Consider the following 15,533-nt stretch of genomic DNA (forward strand, 5'->3'; position numbering starts at 1 on the left):
CCTTGGAGGGCCGTTATGACTGTGAAACCAGACAAAAAAGTCAAGAATAATGGTATATTCAACTACAGTTTAAGTTACTGTCAAGAGGGTTTTGGTAACAATAAAACAATAGCTCTCATATATACTACACATGAGAATTTGAAATTGTGGGACACATTTTTGCAAGCATCATAGAAGTCAGCATGTTTGATTTGCTTTCGCAGGCCACATCAAACGATGTGACGAGCCATATCTGGCCCCTGAGCCATGAGTTTGACACCTGTGCTTTAACAAAAGAAATGCCCCATTTTAATAAAAACACGATAGCTTTTCATTATAATCACAAATTACCTTGAAAAGAGTTTTAGAAAATAAATGTTGCTTCTTAACTGTCACTTCATTATTGAACCAAGTACACTGCATAAGTATGTGGTAAAATTGTGTTTTAAACAACTCAAAGATTGAGATTTGGCCTTGTTCAAGTATACCTTTAAGGTTGGTACATTATTATGGTAGACCATTTCTACCTCACCTACCATCAAGAGCAAATGTCATCTTCTTCTTCCAGACACAACTAGCATGACGCTAACACATCAACGAGCAAAAAGCATCTCTTGCCAGCTATCTTGTCATATAACATTTTCGAGCACTCTCACAGAGTATTTTCTGTCTGGACACCACTAAGGAGCCACAGGACTCCTCTGTGTCTGAGGTTGAAAGTAAAAGGTCAGTATGGGTGAACCACAGAGGAAAAGAGACAGGCAGATCTCTCTTCTGGCCCGTCTGGCTGCTGACCCTGACTCACACGTGGAGAATTTGCTTCCTATGTGATATGTGTTCGCACCCGGGGGAGAAGGTGTCGCTCCGTCGCCCAATCTTGACACCCCACTGTGGCGAGGCGAACGACAGAATACGACGGGGTACTTGAACATGGGATTCCATCGGCTTCAAAAATGGAATTACCAATCGCTGAATATTTGTAGTGTGCAAGATTGTCACAGTGAAAACGGAAAAAAAAAACAGTAAACCACAACTTTACAAATCAATATTTACATTATATGTACACTTAAATGACAGATAGGCATTTGCATATGTACAGGTGTACATGTGAATAGAGTGACTTGTTCACGCCTGAATGTGAATGGAAAAAATAATTTTTACAATTAATTATAAAAAATTATTATGGTGGCGGCCCTAAGTGTGAGCGTGAGCTCTGTGTGCCATGCAATTGGCTGGCAAGTGGTTCAGGGTGTCCCCCGCCTACTGCCCGAAGACAGCTGGCATAGGCTCCAGCAACCCCCGCCACCCTTGTGAGGATAAAGCGGTTCAGAAAAAGGATGGATGGATAATATTATCGTGTGTGTGCGCGCACACACTTGTAACAGTGGCAGGTGTGTGCTGACTCATATTTAACATGAATTTGAATGTGATTGTGATGGTTAATTCTGAACACAGCCCCGTCTACAGCTATCAGAGGGCGTTCACACTTGTGAAACATTATCTCAGTTGTTTAAATGGCTCCTCTCCAAAAAAAGGAGGGTGATGGGGGCGGGGGCGAGTTATACAAGTTGTCGGTCACAATAATGGCGCAAAACGATTTTAAATGGTTTACCTCGCCGTGATTTGTTGCTATTACAAAAACCCGCCATTTGAACAGAGGTGTGTTGACTTTCACTATTTGCGAAGTGGCAGACGAATTGGTAAACGGATAGTGTGTGTTGGGTGTGTGCGTGTGCCCGTGTGCCCGTGCAACAGGACAGCCAGATGATTCTGAGTCGACGCGGATGGAAAAAGACTGGATGTGAAACTTTTCTTTTGTTTGACTTTTTCCAAGTTTATTTTTGTGACAAATGTCCAGGAAAGAGCACAAGCCAGCCCTCATATTGTACATCTTTTTAAAGGGTACGTGCCAGGAGAGAACAATTAATAACTCTTGTGATGATTAATAACCAACAGTCAGCTTCTTTCCACACTATCACCCGCCAGCACAAAGCCTCGCTCGTCTTCCAAATGCACCGGGTGACACCTACACTGTTTTATCTGCTGCAGCCTCACATTAAAAAGCGCATTCTTACTTTTTTTCTTACCCCCGCTGTTTGCATTTTGAGGCAAGCTCAAAGACATGGAAAATGATTTTATCGCAGCAGAGAGACTTACTACATTTTAATGCTACAGTACGTAACTACTGACTTAACACTAAACTATAATTCGCAGGAGCAAAGTTGACTATGATTACTCTCTATAGTAATATAATAAAACAAAAACATTTGACTCCATAGATCAAATTCCCTCTAACAGGCAGAGTGCCAACATGAGTCCTGACATGTGAACGGAGACAGAAAGCCGGAGCAAGCCGCCATTGTTCAATAGATCAATGATGCAGAGCACATCCAGACCTTATTACTCTAACATGGCCTCTAATCCAATAATAGCACAGCCCACAAGTCAGCAGGCCATTCTACACCGGTCCCGAGCCAGAACGCATCAACTTGATATTTGGCAATGGGCATGTCGCTAACCTAGTTTGTGCAAATGAACTGGGCCAGAGCACTGTGGAAATTAGTCCATCTGCCTTCTCTGGTTGGCCAATAATTTTGTTTCCGCGAAACAACAGTGTGTTTCCAGAGAGCAGATGTGCAGCATTTTGTCGCTGGCTTCAGGTAACACCCACTTGGCCAAGGAGAGAGAGAGAAAGATAAGAACTTGCCGTTTAATCATTTTCAGCAGGACGCGCAACCGCAATTAAAGTTTAAAAGGAGACAAGAAAATTACAGCAAATGGTTTCATGGTGATGAGCTTGAAGTTCCGGAAACAAAGCAAAGAACAAAGGAAATGATTCACTTCGCAGCTGTTGTCATTAGTGTGAACCTTTTGAACACCACATGACTATATAAGCTAGTGGAAGACAGTATCTTCATTTTCACAGTTAAGCATTCACAAATGCGTGGATTTTTTGTTGGGGAGGGGGCATTACCGGCTGCTGTTCTCTGAAAACTCATCCATTTGCTGTTTTGTGCTCAGATCAAAGCAATGAGAGTATTGCTTTGGCACGATCTGGTGGCATTTTGGTGCTGAAGTGAGTTGAGGAGTATCACTTAGAACAGGGGCTGGCAACCCAAAATGTTGATTGCGCCATATTGGACCAAAAAAATATATAAAAACAAATATGTCTGTATCCGCAAAAAAATTAAAAGCCTTACAATGAAGATGAAATCCTATAGAGCAGGTGTTTCCAACTTTTTTTTGACCGTCGATCTACTTTTCGATCAACCAATCTCCCATGATCGACCCGTTATGCACACGTGCGCATATGCACGCACTTACACATGCATGCCATAATGAGCAACAGCCTTAATAAGATGATTGAGCCAGGGGACGCACTTTTGCAGTGTGTTAACTATCGTAGCTGATGTGCACCGTTTAAAAATGTTTCTCTCGGGCCTCCACATTCCTTACAACAGCCACCTGCCTGGCATCCCATCCTGCTCATAGCAACGTGTGCTGCAGGCTATGATGCATATCCTTGTTGACAGAAATGTAATATTTATTCGACACATTTTTACACCATTGTAAAACATTATGTATGTTTGTGTCATGTTTGTCCTGCAGAATATTCAAACAAAAAACACATTTCCCTTCCCCATCTTCTTCCATTTTCAAACATTTTTGAAAAAGCTCCAGGGAGCCACTAGGACGGCGCGAAAGTGCCGCATGCGGCTCCGGAGCCGCAGGTTGCCGACCCCCGACTTAGAGATAATAGTGTACAAAATGTAAATATCAGTCTGCCCATTTGGATAGACAAAGAACATTCATTCATACATTTGTATTTACGTCAAATGAGCTCAATAAGATATTTGTCACATCGACCGCATTTCTGGGCAAACTACTTGATGAGAAGGAGCCAGATGTATTCCAGAGTCAGTGTTTGTGCAAACATAAGATAAGCAGGAGACTTCTGCTACAGTCTTTGTCCCACGCACAGTTCAGTTCAGGTTCATGAGGCGGGAGTAGGCTGCAATTTTAAAGAGCCCATTTTCAATTTGTTTTATTATTATTGTACCTTTTTTTTAACAGCCAAACATTGGCATCCGGCTCCTGTTCAGTATTTATGACGTGACTTCAATTCACATTTCATTTCCACTCTGCAAATGGAGCCATTACACTGGACACGTCTTTCAAATCAGAATACAACACATTCGCCAGTAATGGTTCGCTCCATGGTCCTTCATTTTTTATTTTTTGCCTTTGTGTGCACACGACGGAGGAAGAGTGAGGCAGGTGATGAGTGTGAGGTTTCATGCTGCTGGCAAACAGTTGTTAACCACTCCGTCTGAACTAACACAGATTCAACATTCACCACCATCCTTCCCGTCTCTTTCTGTCTTTTCCCCCATCATTTTACTGGGAAGGACAGGAAATCGAATCAGTGAAGCCTCTCGAGCACAGGAGGAAATCAGCTTGAGATTTAAATGCAAACTGCAGTCCATCTTTTTGGCACATTTGTCAATAGCAGGCCAAATTTTAAAACCAAAAGTATCATGCATAATGTAAACATCTGCCAAGTCACACACACCTCAAAATCGGCCATTTGCAGACACACTAGGTAAACATGTGTCACTTAACATACAGTACGTAGACATGAGGCTCTATTTTTGTAGATAGGCGCTCATCCTCGTGGCAAACCTGACAATTTGGTGAACAAAAGTAGACTAGACCCTGCGACCAGATAAAAGCGGGTCTAAGTTGTGGCGCAGGTGCTGTAAAATGATGAAAGGGGTTTGGTGTAACATGATTTTTGGTGGATCACACACAGATGCACGATCGGTGGTGGAACATATATAAACATCTATATGCCCAATCACATACACATTATCAAAATCCATCTGTCCGTTCAAATACGATACACATCTAATGTGTCTAGACTTGTCGACACTCCTGCCTGCTAAAAATTTGTCCATTCACAAACACGCATCAAAACATGTTTGGCCCTTCAGCCACAAAATATCAAAATCTGTTTGCCCATTCGCATGTACTCTTAATCATTAACTTTGACAACTTCACAAAATTCTACCAAACAATTGTGGCGTAAACACTGCAACTTTTTGTGTTTGATGAGATTTGGACTGCACTTCTTAAGCACCGAACAGGAAATCAACCAATTAATCTATACGTAAATAAATAAAATATACATACATGTAAAAATAAAACCTACCATCCAACCATTTTTTTCCACACAAGGGTTGGCTTGGTGTTTGTAAATTACATTCTACTACATTTTGAATCTGATTATTTGCTCAACCCAAGGACACATCCAACGGGAGTCTCTGTCCATTCAAACGCAATGTCAAATGTGTTTTGCAATTCACATACACAATGTCAAAAATGGGATAGGAAAGTATGTATGTCTTCTCTACAGTGGAAACGACAGTCATGAAATGGTGTTCATGCAGTCATTCGGATCAGTGTTGGTTAACAAAGTAAATCAGATGTTCATACTTGTTTTATACAACTGCGAGCATATGGCAACCCTCACGTCACATATGTAGGTCAGTACAAGAATGAGTAACAAAGCAAACACAAATAATTGTTCTCATTTGTTGACTTAAGGGGGTGACTTGCAAACGCGCATGTGTAGAAAGACAAACGCATCATGTCAAGTGCACTGTTGATGTAACGTCGCGCTATTGTGCTCCACTTTGCTCACAAGGGTAGCCAATGGAAAAGGACGCTTAAACAGACACCATCTTGGAAAGTGACAAGATTGGATGGTGGAAAAGAGAGCGGAAGGAGGAAGACCTGAGGGAATGTGAAGTCAAGCCTTCACTTTTATGGAGCTCAGTTAGCGGTGGTTGTTTTAAAGTGCTCTATAAAGACAGTTGAGTTGAGTTAAATGCCAGTAGAGGACATGTAACTGTGAACAAGCTTTTCAGGTCACGCAAAAAACTTACAATAGAAATCAATAATGTGCCGTGCCCCCCGCCTCCCAAAAAAACTACATAAGCTGCAAGATTTGTCAACTTTTATTGTAATGAAGACATTGTGTCTCTGTTAGGTTTAATTAACAATGAGCTCAGATGCAGATCTAGCCTGACCCGTTTACTTGCTGCTGTCTGTTTTAACGAGAGCTCTTTGAATTCTATTTGTAAAGTGATATATCGCAATTATATTGCTTATTGCAATCTGAGCAATGAGGATAATGATGTTACAATAATAAAAACGAGGAATGCTTTTCTACATGGACATGTTTGAGGGAAAAAAACTGTCACAGAGAAGTTGAACAATGTGTGCCAACTTGTGATTTTGGAGGTCCAAAAAAGTGGATGTGTGGAGTTTAAAAAAAAAAAGAAAAGAAAAAAAGTTACAGACAAGGCTGCCATGCGGGCCAATGCTCGTCATTCACAAGACGTCGACAGTACCCGAAAGAGCAGGTGATTCACTAAACGGGAGTCTGCCGATCACATAACAGCTAAGGATAGTCTCAAAAGTCAGACGGTTACCCGATCTAGCGACTCATCTGCCGTTGAGGTGTCCTTGCAAGCACTGGTAATTGCTCCCAGTGAGCAAGACTTTCTGCTTCAGTGTCAGCTTGTCAGTGAGGATCTGGAGAAATATCTCCATTCGTAGAAAGGAGTTTTTCACTCAAGGAATTATTATACTCAATCAAAAATACACATGCCCCCCCCCCCCCCCAAAGAAATCTAAGCCTTCTTCTAGCCATGAAGACATTGAGTGAACGGACAGCCATTTGACTTTTTAATCGCACCCCTGGGGAGAGTTGCTTTGGATGCCTGCTGAGCTGAAGTGTTATGAGATTCAATGGCGAGATTTGGAGACGCATTATGTGGTGCTTATTTTCCCCTATTGCCCAAATTGAACAACAGGAGGGCTGCCCCCCTCCCCCAATACAGTTCCATTGTAAAGTTCATCAACAAGAAACGAGCCGTGGTTAAACAATTCAATCGAGGAATATCAAACCCTAATTAGGTCCTTGTCCGACCTTTACGAGCAGGACAAAAAATTAAAAGGCGCTGGGGGCGCGGGGGGGTGTTGTCAGCATTTTTTTTTTTTTAAACACAACACGTCACATCAAAAGGATTGTACATTTACAGCAACCACTCCTGAGTGCTTAAGGCTCAGATCCGATGAGGGGCGTCCACGCAGTGAAGCCGACAGGGGACAAACGTGTGTTAGGTCAGCTCATTAAAAAGACTGCAAAGTGAAGATGCGCCGCTGGAACGCCAACCCCATCTGCGCTGGAGAACCAGATGCGGCCGCTTAATTGGCCTGTGAAAAGCACCTTGCCGAGTCAGCTTATGCAGGCATGCCAGGGGGGTGACGATAATCAAACACTCTCGGACTTCATTTTAGAGGTAAAATGAGTCGAGACTATTGAGGAGGACCGAGACAGACTTAAAGATGAGTTCATTTTCTTGCAAGTCTTACTTGTCTGAGCTTTTTTTTTTTTAATCCCTGCGCAAAGTCACAAGCCATTATCTTCACGAAACATGAACTATGCACTCTGACTACCAGTGTTCTCTCTTAATGCAGGAAAAGGCTTTCGTCTTCCTCATCCACTGATTTAATCAAACAGGACCAATGCCCTCAACCCCAAATCAGCAGTCTAACAGTCATTCGTCAGTATTTAAGCAAGTCACATTATTTAGGATTAGTACAGACACTCATCTATGTTTGTATTGATTTTCCATCACGTCATCACCAAATAAAAACCGAAATAGTACACATGATGCGGGGTGATACCTCCATTGGGAATCTCAAGACCAGGACAGTAGAGTTAGAGAGCATGTAAACGCCACAAGGGTGGGCCGGGGATGAGATTCAAAGCCAGAACTTCACAACTGTGAGGCAAACGCGCTAACCACCTGGCAGACACACCGTTAACATTTTTCAAAGAATCAGAGACCCAAAAGGGCACCCTGTAACTTGATAACATGATAAGCTGTCCACTGTAGTAACCGATGTCCCTGAAAGGATTAACCAAAGTTGGACATGGGTGATTTCTGCCTGACAGTGACGATATATTTTTCAATTAATGCAAGATTGGGAACTAATTGATCAACACATACAAATAGAAAGCAAATACTGGAAGTTTAGACTGTTCACATGAAGACCATCTGCTGTAAATACACCACCACATTTAGCAAAGATTAAAAATGCACTCTTTTGCACTGTCAAAACAAGCTAATAGAATAATCATAAAGTGGAACTATAATGGGCTTGAGAAACCATTTGCAAAAAAACCAAACAAAAGTGACATTCAAAGAGTAGTTTCACTGGAGAAATGTTTAAATTCACAGCAATTAGCTTCATGTTACCATCCATTCAAGCATCCCATCTGCGGCGACGACACGTGGCAACATGCAAAACTTACCTTATCGCTGAAACGGAAAAGGCCGCCTTTCTTCTTCGTGCGCGTGCGCTGATCTTCACAGCTGAAACGACACACGGTGGACTTTGAGATATTGACCCGCGTACGACTAGCCGTTAAACGTGCAATTGGAATGCAAGCTCTTCAGTGAAGTGACATTTCATGACAATTAACAGCGGTGTAATTGTCAGTGAAGCAGTGTTACCACTCACAACAAAAACAGGTTGATGCAAATACAGTAGGAGGTTCTCCATGAGCAAAAGCTTACCACCCCCCACCCCCAAAAATAAATAAATAAATAAATAAACTGTCCCGTCGTGCTCCAATGGTGTAATATTGGACTAAAGGGCATGGTGAAAATAAATGTGGGCGGCATTGACATTGTTCTCCCGTCACCTCCTCGTGCGATGTATTGGCAGTTAATGGATTGGCATTCTGTTATGGCATTCGTGTTACCAGTCAATACAAAAAAAGTATCGGTACATCATTTTGGTTGATGCATGCAGCTTCAACTTCTGTGATTAAAAGAAGTACCAAAAACAAGAACAACAAAAAAAACAGCTAAATAATTACATTTTTTTTGTGGAAAAATGTAATTATTTAATTATTAAATTAATGTAATCCTATTAATTACATACTGCATATTTTTTAAACAATTATGACATTAGGCTCAATTAAAAAAAATAATAAATCACCATCTACTTTACAAAAGGTCACTTTCACTCATCTTACCCTTTAATTTGGTATTATTGTGATGAATGATATTGATTGTGATTGTCTTTTCATTATACTAGCATCGAAATATAAACAAAAACAAATGAAAAAATGTGCAGAATACATGAAACACCGGATTTCCTCACCCACTACTGATGAACATAATGTACATTCTTTCAAGTGACTTGATTTTTCTTTTTGGGTTCTTTTTTTTTCTCCTAAAATTAGTCTTAAAATTGCCATTTTACAGCAGCTACAAAACTGCTTGCGACAAAAGAAAACTACGTTCAGTTAAATGGCTACGCTGGTGTTAATGTACCGGAACTAAAAAATTATATTTTTATAGCCAACTTTTTCAAGTGGCGGATTTTAAGGGGTTTAAGCATGTGGAGCAGCAGCATGAAGACAAGGATAATTAGAATATCCAATTCTGTGCAGCCCCCTGAGGAAGCAGCTGCGGGCAGACGGTTAATGACATTGGGCTGTAGGTGACAAACGGCTCTGTATATGCTGCAGACTAATGGAGGACAAGAGAGATGCTCTCAAGGTGACCCAAAGGAAAACTGAAAACAGGTTGGTATAATCAATGATGCAAAGCGTCACACCGCGGCACTCGTTTGTTTTACAAAACGTGCAGGGGGGTTCATTTTCTTTTCATGATGCATTGTCTCTCATCTGACGAGGCTTCCAAATCCCATTACAGAGGTTCAGATGAGAACAGCTGCATGCAATGACACCGTGCTGCTAACCGCTAAGCCCGCCTCCTTTCAACTGGGCTCGGGGTTAATGTACGCCATCATCCCAAGTGTCACGCACAGGAAGCAGGTTCACGTTTCCTACAGCCACTGACTCACTTTTGAGGTCAAATGGTGATGGTGTTCCCCAGAATGTGTGGGAAACTGCAACATGATGTTGAACGAATGAGTGGAAAAATTGTGTTTCAGTGTACATTAGGGGTGTGACATTTCTTTGTATATGATGCAGGATTACAAAGGGCAGGAAAATGTCTGGACAATTTCCGTGGGAACTTAAAGTGGGGAATTTTTGGAAATATTTCGATTTGTACAATAATGAATATACTGTAGATATTTTGTTTTGTCCTCAGCGTGAAGCAGACGTCCATGCAAAACAGATCCATTAATCTCGTTGCATACATGCGAGGATATTAATGGACCTTCTTTTTCACTTCATTTGAGGAGCGGCATGTTAGAATGCTTATTCAGGCTAAATTCATAAAAAAATAAAATGGAGTTTGCATGTTCTCCCCGTGCCTACGTGGGTTTTCTCCGGCTACTCCGGTGTCCTCCCGCATTCCAAAAACGTGCATTGCGGGTTAATGGAACATTATAATATGATAAAACAAATGAAACATCAAAATATTAAGAGAAAGATTTTTTTCTTACTAAAGTTGTAACATTAGCACAAAATAGTTTTTAAAACATGCCAGACTGCAAGAAAAAAGTCGGAATATGATTCTTAGAAAATTCCGCTCCAATATGATGAGAAAAAAAAGCTTGGAGAACGAAGCCGCAATAATACAAGTAGTTGAGACTTTTAAGTTATTATGTTGCAGGAAAAACAACAAGCAATTTTATGAAAATAAAGTTGGAATTTAACATGAATATAACATAATGGGGCGGCCCGGAAGTCTGGTGGTTTGCGCGTTGATCTCACAGTGCAGAGGTACCAGGTTGCATGTTCTCCCCCGGGCCTGCGTGGGTTTTGTCCGGGTACTCCAGTTTCCTCCCACATTCCAAAAACATGCATGGCAGGCTGACTGAACACTCTAAATTGTCCCTAGGTGTGAGTGTGAGTGTGAGTGCGAATGGTTGATCGTCTCTGTGTGCCCTGCGATTGGCTGGCAACCGGTTCAGGGTGTACCCCGCCTAACTGTCTGATGAAAGCTGGGATAGGCTCCTGCACCTCCGAAACCTTTGTGAGGATGAGCGGATCGGAAAATGAATGAATAAAAACAATGTGTGAGTAAAATCTGACTATTACAAGAAATGCGGCATACTTTTTACACAAATACATTTGTCATATTATGGAAGGTGTTATACCGGAGACAAATTCCTTTTGTGTTGTACATACTTGGCCAATAAAGATGATTCTGATTCTGATCAAACTGTCTCAAGAGCCTAGTCTGAATCTAATGAGTTATGTGAGATGCACTCGTTAATGTCTTCTTAACAAGCCTTGAAGATGGTCTCCTGAGGATCAAAGCTACATTAAAGTAAAAAGGAATCCCTGGAATATGCAGACCACATTGTGATGGAGAAACACTAATACCGCTCCGTTTTGCCTTTAGGAAAATCAATGTGAGCATTCCACATAAAAAGAGAGAAAGAGAGAGAGAGAGAGAGAGAGAGAGAGAGAGAGACAGAGAGAGAGAGAGAGAGAGAAAGCAAAAGCTTATCTTGAGCAACTTAACAGACATTTTGGATTCTTGAAGGAGTTTGCATCCCAAAGCAAAACGCTGAGTTGAGGAATCAAGTGGCGGCGGCAAATCAAAGTGAACAACCAGCAGAAGGTTGATCACAATGAAATGAAATGACGGGGAACACGGGTGATCTCCATAAGTGCGGAGCAGGGGTTCGTGCAAGAAAGTCAAATATGCCGTTTGGGAATTCATTGTGTAGACAATCTCTGCGAGAGCTCAGACAACATGGTGCCCCCTCCTTTTGCAAAAATAAATTGGAACATGTCCACCCACTATGTGTGTGAGGGGGAGTATGTCTGGGTCAAGGTGGGGCTCAGCATCTTGGCACCGTCACGTTTATTTGAAAACATGACCGCAATTCATCACTGACAGGCTCGGAGACCAGCTTTCAGGGAACATAACATTAGAAAATGATGTTTTAATGTTTGTATTTAACCCCCCCCCCCCAAAAAAAAAGAAAAAAAATGTAGAAATCCTAAGATCCCAAATCTTTAAACCCCTTTTCAGAAGTTCTGATAAAAACCGTATGGCAAAGTTCACCACCTACACAACTACTGTCGAGCAAAATCCTCCACGTGTCAACCTTTTCCATTCATTTGGACCTCCGTCCAACAGAGCCTCATTTCTTTGCAAATCTGATTTGCTAGGTCGCTATTTTGCTAGGTCGCTATTTTCCCGAGAGATGAGGACATCTGGAGTGCAGCTGTTGCTATGCATCAAATGCTACACATTCTCTCACACACACACACACGCACACGCACACGCACAGTTGCAACATAATGGACTCAGCAACAGAGGTTAATGGGTCAGGAGTCTTGTGTCCAGGCACACCATTTAATCTGCGCGAGCTACAGACGAGCTGTGGTAATCAAACACCAACACAAGTAGAATGCTTTCACTAAAATAGGCAGAGATGCCAACACACACACACACACACGCACAGTACCACACATGTTGCTTCTATACAAGGCAACTAACCATTCGACACTCTCTTGGGACAGCAGAGATTCTCACTGATTAGCGCTGCCCTTGCAGAGGAAGTGTGTGTGTGTGTGTGTGTGTGTGTGTGTGTGTGTGTGTGTGTGTGTGTGTGTGGAGGGGGGGGCGCACTAATTCAATTACAGCCTCCCAATTCCTGTTCAGTCCAATTCCATGAATGGAATCAAACGCGGACAGAAAATCCAATTGAGAACTTGCTTGCATTGGCATTTGATGAAATGTATTTGAGAATACGAAAATCCCACAAATAATTTGAGAAATGATGGAACTTTTTTTTTTTAGATCATTCAATCACGACAACATTTTTAAATATTAAATATTGACACTCTTATCGGCACCGTGATAGTCGTCCTCCCTAGCAAACCAACATAAACATTAATGTGTATAAGAATGTGTGTTAATTTGAACATTATTTTGGTGCTTCAAGTGCCATTGTTTATGCTGTTTGTATTGTCTATAGCGTCTATATTGTTTATACTGTTCAGATTGCATATTATTTCTTTTATACAGTGTAGCTGCTATCTTCTCAGCTGTGTGTTTAATGCACAGCCTGTTTGCATGCATATTTGCACTGAGGATTGAGAGAGAAATTTCATCTATGCTGCATGTAAATTGTAAATTTCCCCAGTGTGGGACGAATAAAGGATATCTTATCTTATGTCACATGTTTGTAACACTTTCATCCGATTCCCACACACTGATGAATGCGCGTATAAGTTTGTCTTGACAGCAAAAGCACACTGCTGGAATTCTAATGACAGATATTAAAATGCTGCACACTCTTTGCAGCACTTTGCTTTTCTTTTCAACAAGAAAGCTGGAAATACTGCCCACCCTAAAAAAGGCTAAATAGACAATATAAAAGGAGAATTAAAAAGGATGATTTCTAGCCTCAAAGCAAATCCGAACCACTATTAAAGAGTCATTTCTTTCTAAAGGACTCCTCCTGTGAGGATATATTACATTGGCAATGTTCCAGCGTCACAATAATACATAAAAGGAAGAATCACAGGCATCATCATATGAGAAAGGCTGCGTGGGAAACAAAACAAATGAGTTTTAGAGATCAAAAAAATTGCTGTTGAATAGGATGGATTAAGTCTACAGACATGTTTGCCTCCAAAGACCAACAGCAAGACAAATCAACCGCTCACAGCAGATGCTGCAAGAGAAATCCGAGTCCCTTTTTTTTCTAACCAGCACCCATTTGTGAAATAAAAAAAATGGCATTTTGCAATGTCAGCCCCTGAAATGTTCTACTAAATAAAAGCTAGGAAGACAGTGATCGTTGTTCCACAATGTAGTGCAGGAAAGTGCAAAAACCATCCCGCACTGAATTCTAAATGAGACGCGTTAACAAAACACCAACAATGAAGGAGAATGGGCTCTCTTGTAATTGCTTTTGAGATCCATTATTCCTCAAACTAGACCTTTTGGTTTTATGGATGGCTCAATCGTGTTTTTCAAAAGTCGGGGCATTTTATTATCGATCAAGGCAGACCAGAACAATCGGGATCAAATCCATCTTCAGGACTTGATGACAGGAGGACCACAGATGCTTCCTTGTTCCGGTGGCAGCACAAGCTCACTCCTGCACAAACACGAAACAACCAAGCAGCTCCATCCATCCAAATGAATCAAGCAGCGTACACAGAGGGATCGTTTCACTCGACCGGGTCCGCTGCTTAAAGCCGAGCAGACCTTCCCTCATGAACTGCCCACCTAATCTTTCTTTTGCATCTCAGCAGTGCAGAAACGCGAGTCCTCTAATCCGCCAGACAGCTGCGAGTTAGCGGACAGTCGGCCAGCAGCCACGACAAAATTCCAATTTGGTGAGCAGCTTGGCATTGGCACACATTTCAATTAGGATAAACACTCTTATCGTTTTCCATTAGCAGTGGTTGCGAAAGAGCCTTTCTGGATGCTGCGTGCAACAGCAGTGCATTTACGCTTCGAAGACACCCAGGCCACTGTCCCACCATTTCCCTTCTAAGCATGTGGGATAAGTCTCAATGTAGTTGTAACTTTGGGCTTGATTTACTAAGATCCCAAAAAGCAGACACTAAATTGCATTAATGTAAAAAGTTTAAAAGAGACGTTTGCACTTGATGTAGATCTTAAAGTTTTCATCGTGGAATATTTGGGTGAACAATGCAAGTGCACAAAGAAGTTCGAAGTGACGGAATCGGTAGTGTTAGTGGATGAGAAACAAACCAGGTATCAGAGAAGAAGATTATGGGGACAGTTTTGCAGCTGGAACGCATCCGAATGGTGGGGGGTGGTGGTGTTCATATTTTACCGCTCAAAAAAACGTGTACCCATGAACGCTCGTGTGCATGCAAACACACATCCGGTCAGTTAGCTTTAGCTAGTCAGTAGCACCCTGGCTTTAATATTAATTCATTAGCATGCCAAAACTGTACTTGTCTTTTTGCAATTCAAAAAGGACTGTGGTAGCTACTGTCTGACCACCAGTTGCGTTTCCTAGCTACAATGTCAGCCAACTCGTACCTAACAATGTAAACAGTGCCCCGTGCTCAAAGGCATCATAAATGAGACCTGGTAATTATAATAATGGGTTGATATTGAATGGTAGAAGTTAAAATATGTGCCATGTATGCTTGTTTAAGAAAGGCAAGGCTACTCACTCACTACTCCATGTGATGGGAAAACTGTGCACACATGCTCAACTTGCCTCAACGAAAACAGGTGGTAGGGATTGTGTGTTTCAAACCATTTTTGTGAGCTATTGAGCTCTAATCACTCTGTATAAAAGAAATGCAGAGTTGTCATTGGTTATATGACATGACACCTTCTTGTGACTGGCTCCTTAGATAATTTGACAAAACCCAATCAGGACTTAGCACTGTACCACAATGACTGCTTGTTGGGAACATGGCTATACTGGATCCAAAATGGAGATTTTAGGAACAAGAGCAGGTCAGAGCCAATGGGCACTTTCCTCTCCTTCAGCTACGAACTGGAGTGTTTCACTCAAGTGGCCACTTCAAACTA

The 15,533-nt window shown here is 41.6% G+C and overlaps 1 protein-coding gene across 5 annotated transcripts in view; it reads right to left on the bottom strand.

The window, feature by feature from the left end:
• tln2a (talin 2a) overlaps window positions 1-15,533 on the bottom strand; it is a 79,061-nt gene that overhangs the window by 50,357 nt on the left and 13,171 nt on the right. For 4 of the 5 annotated variants that reach the window (XM_052062814.1, XM_052062812.1, XM_052062816.1 and 1 more), the window contains exon 2: window positions 8,365-8,429. The gene's annotated coding sequence lies outside the window, so the exon portion shown is untranslated. The remainder of the gene's footprint in view (window positions 1-8,364; window positions 8,430-15,533) is intronic. The other variant, XM_052062813.1, reaches the window with a different exon arrangement.

This window comes from Hippocampus zosterae, chromosome 4, assembly GCF_025434085.1.
Source record: "Hippocampus zosterae strain Florida chromosome 4, ASM2543408v3, whole genome shotgun sequence".
NCBI classification, from domain to species: domain Eukaryota; kingdom Metazoa; phylum Chordata; class Actinopteri; order Syngnathiformes; family Syngnathidae; genus Hippocampus; species Hippocampus zosterae.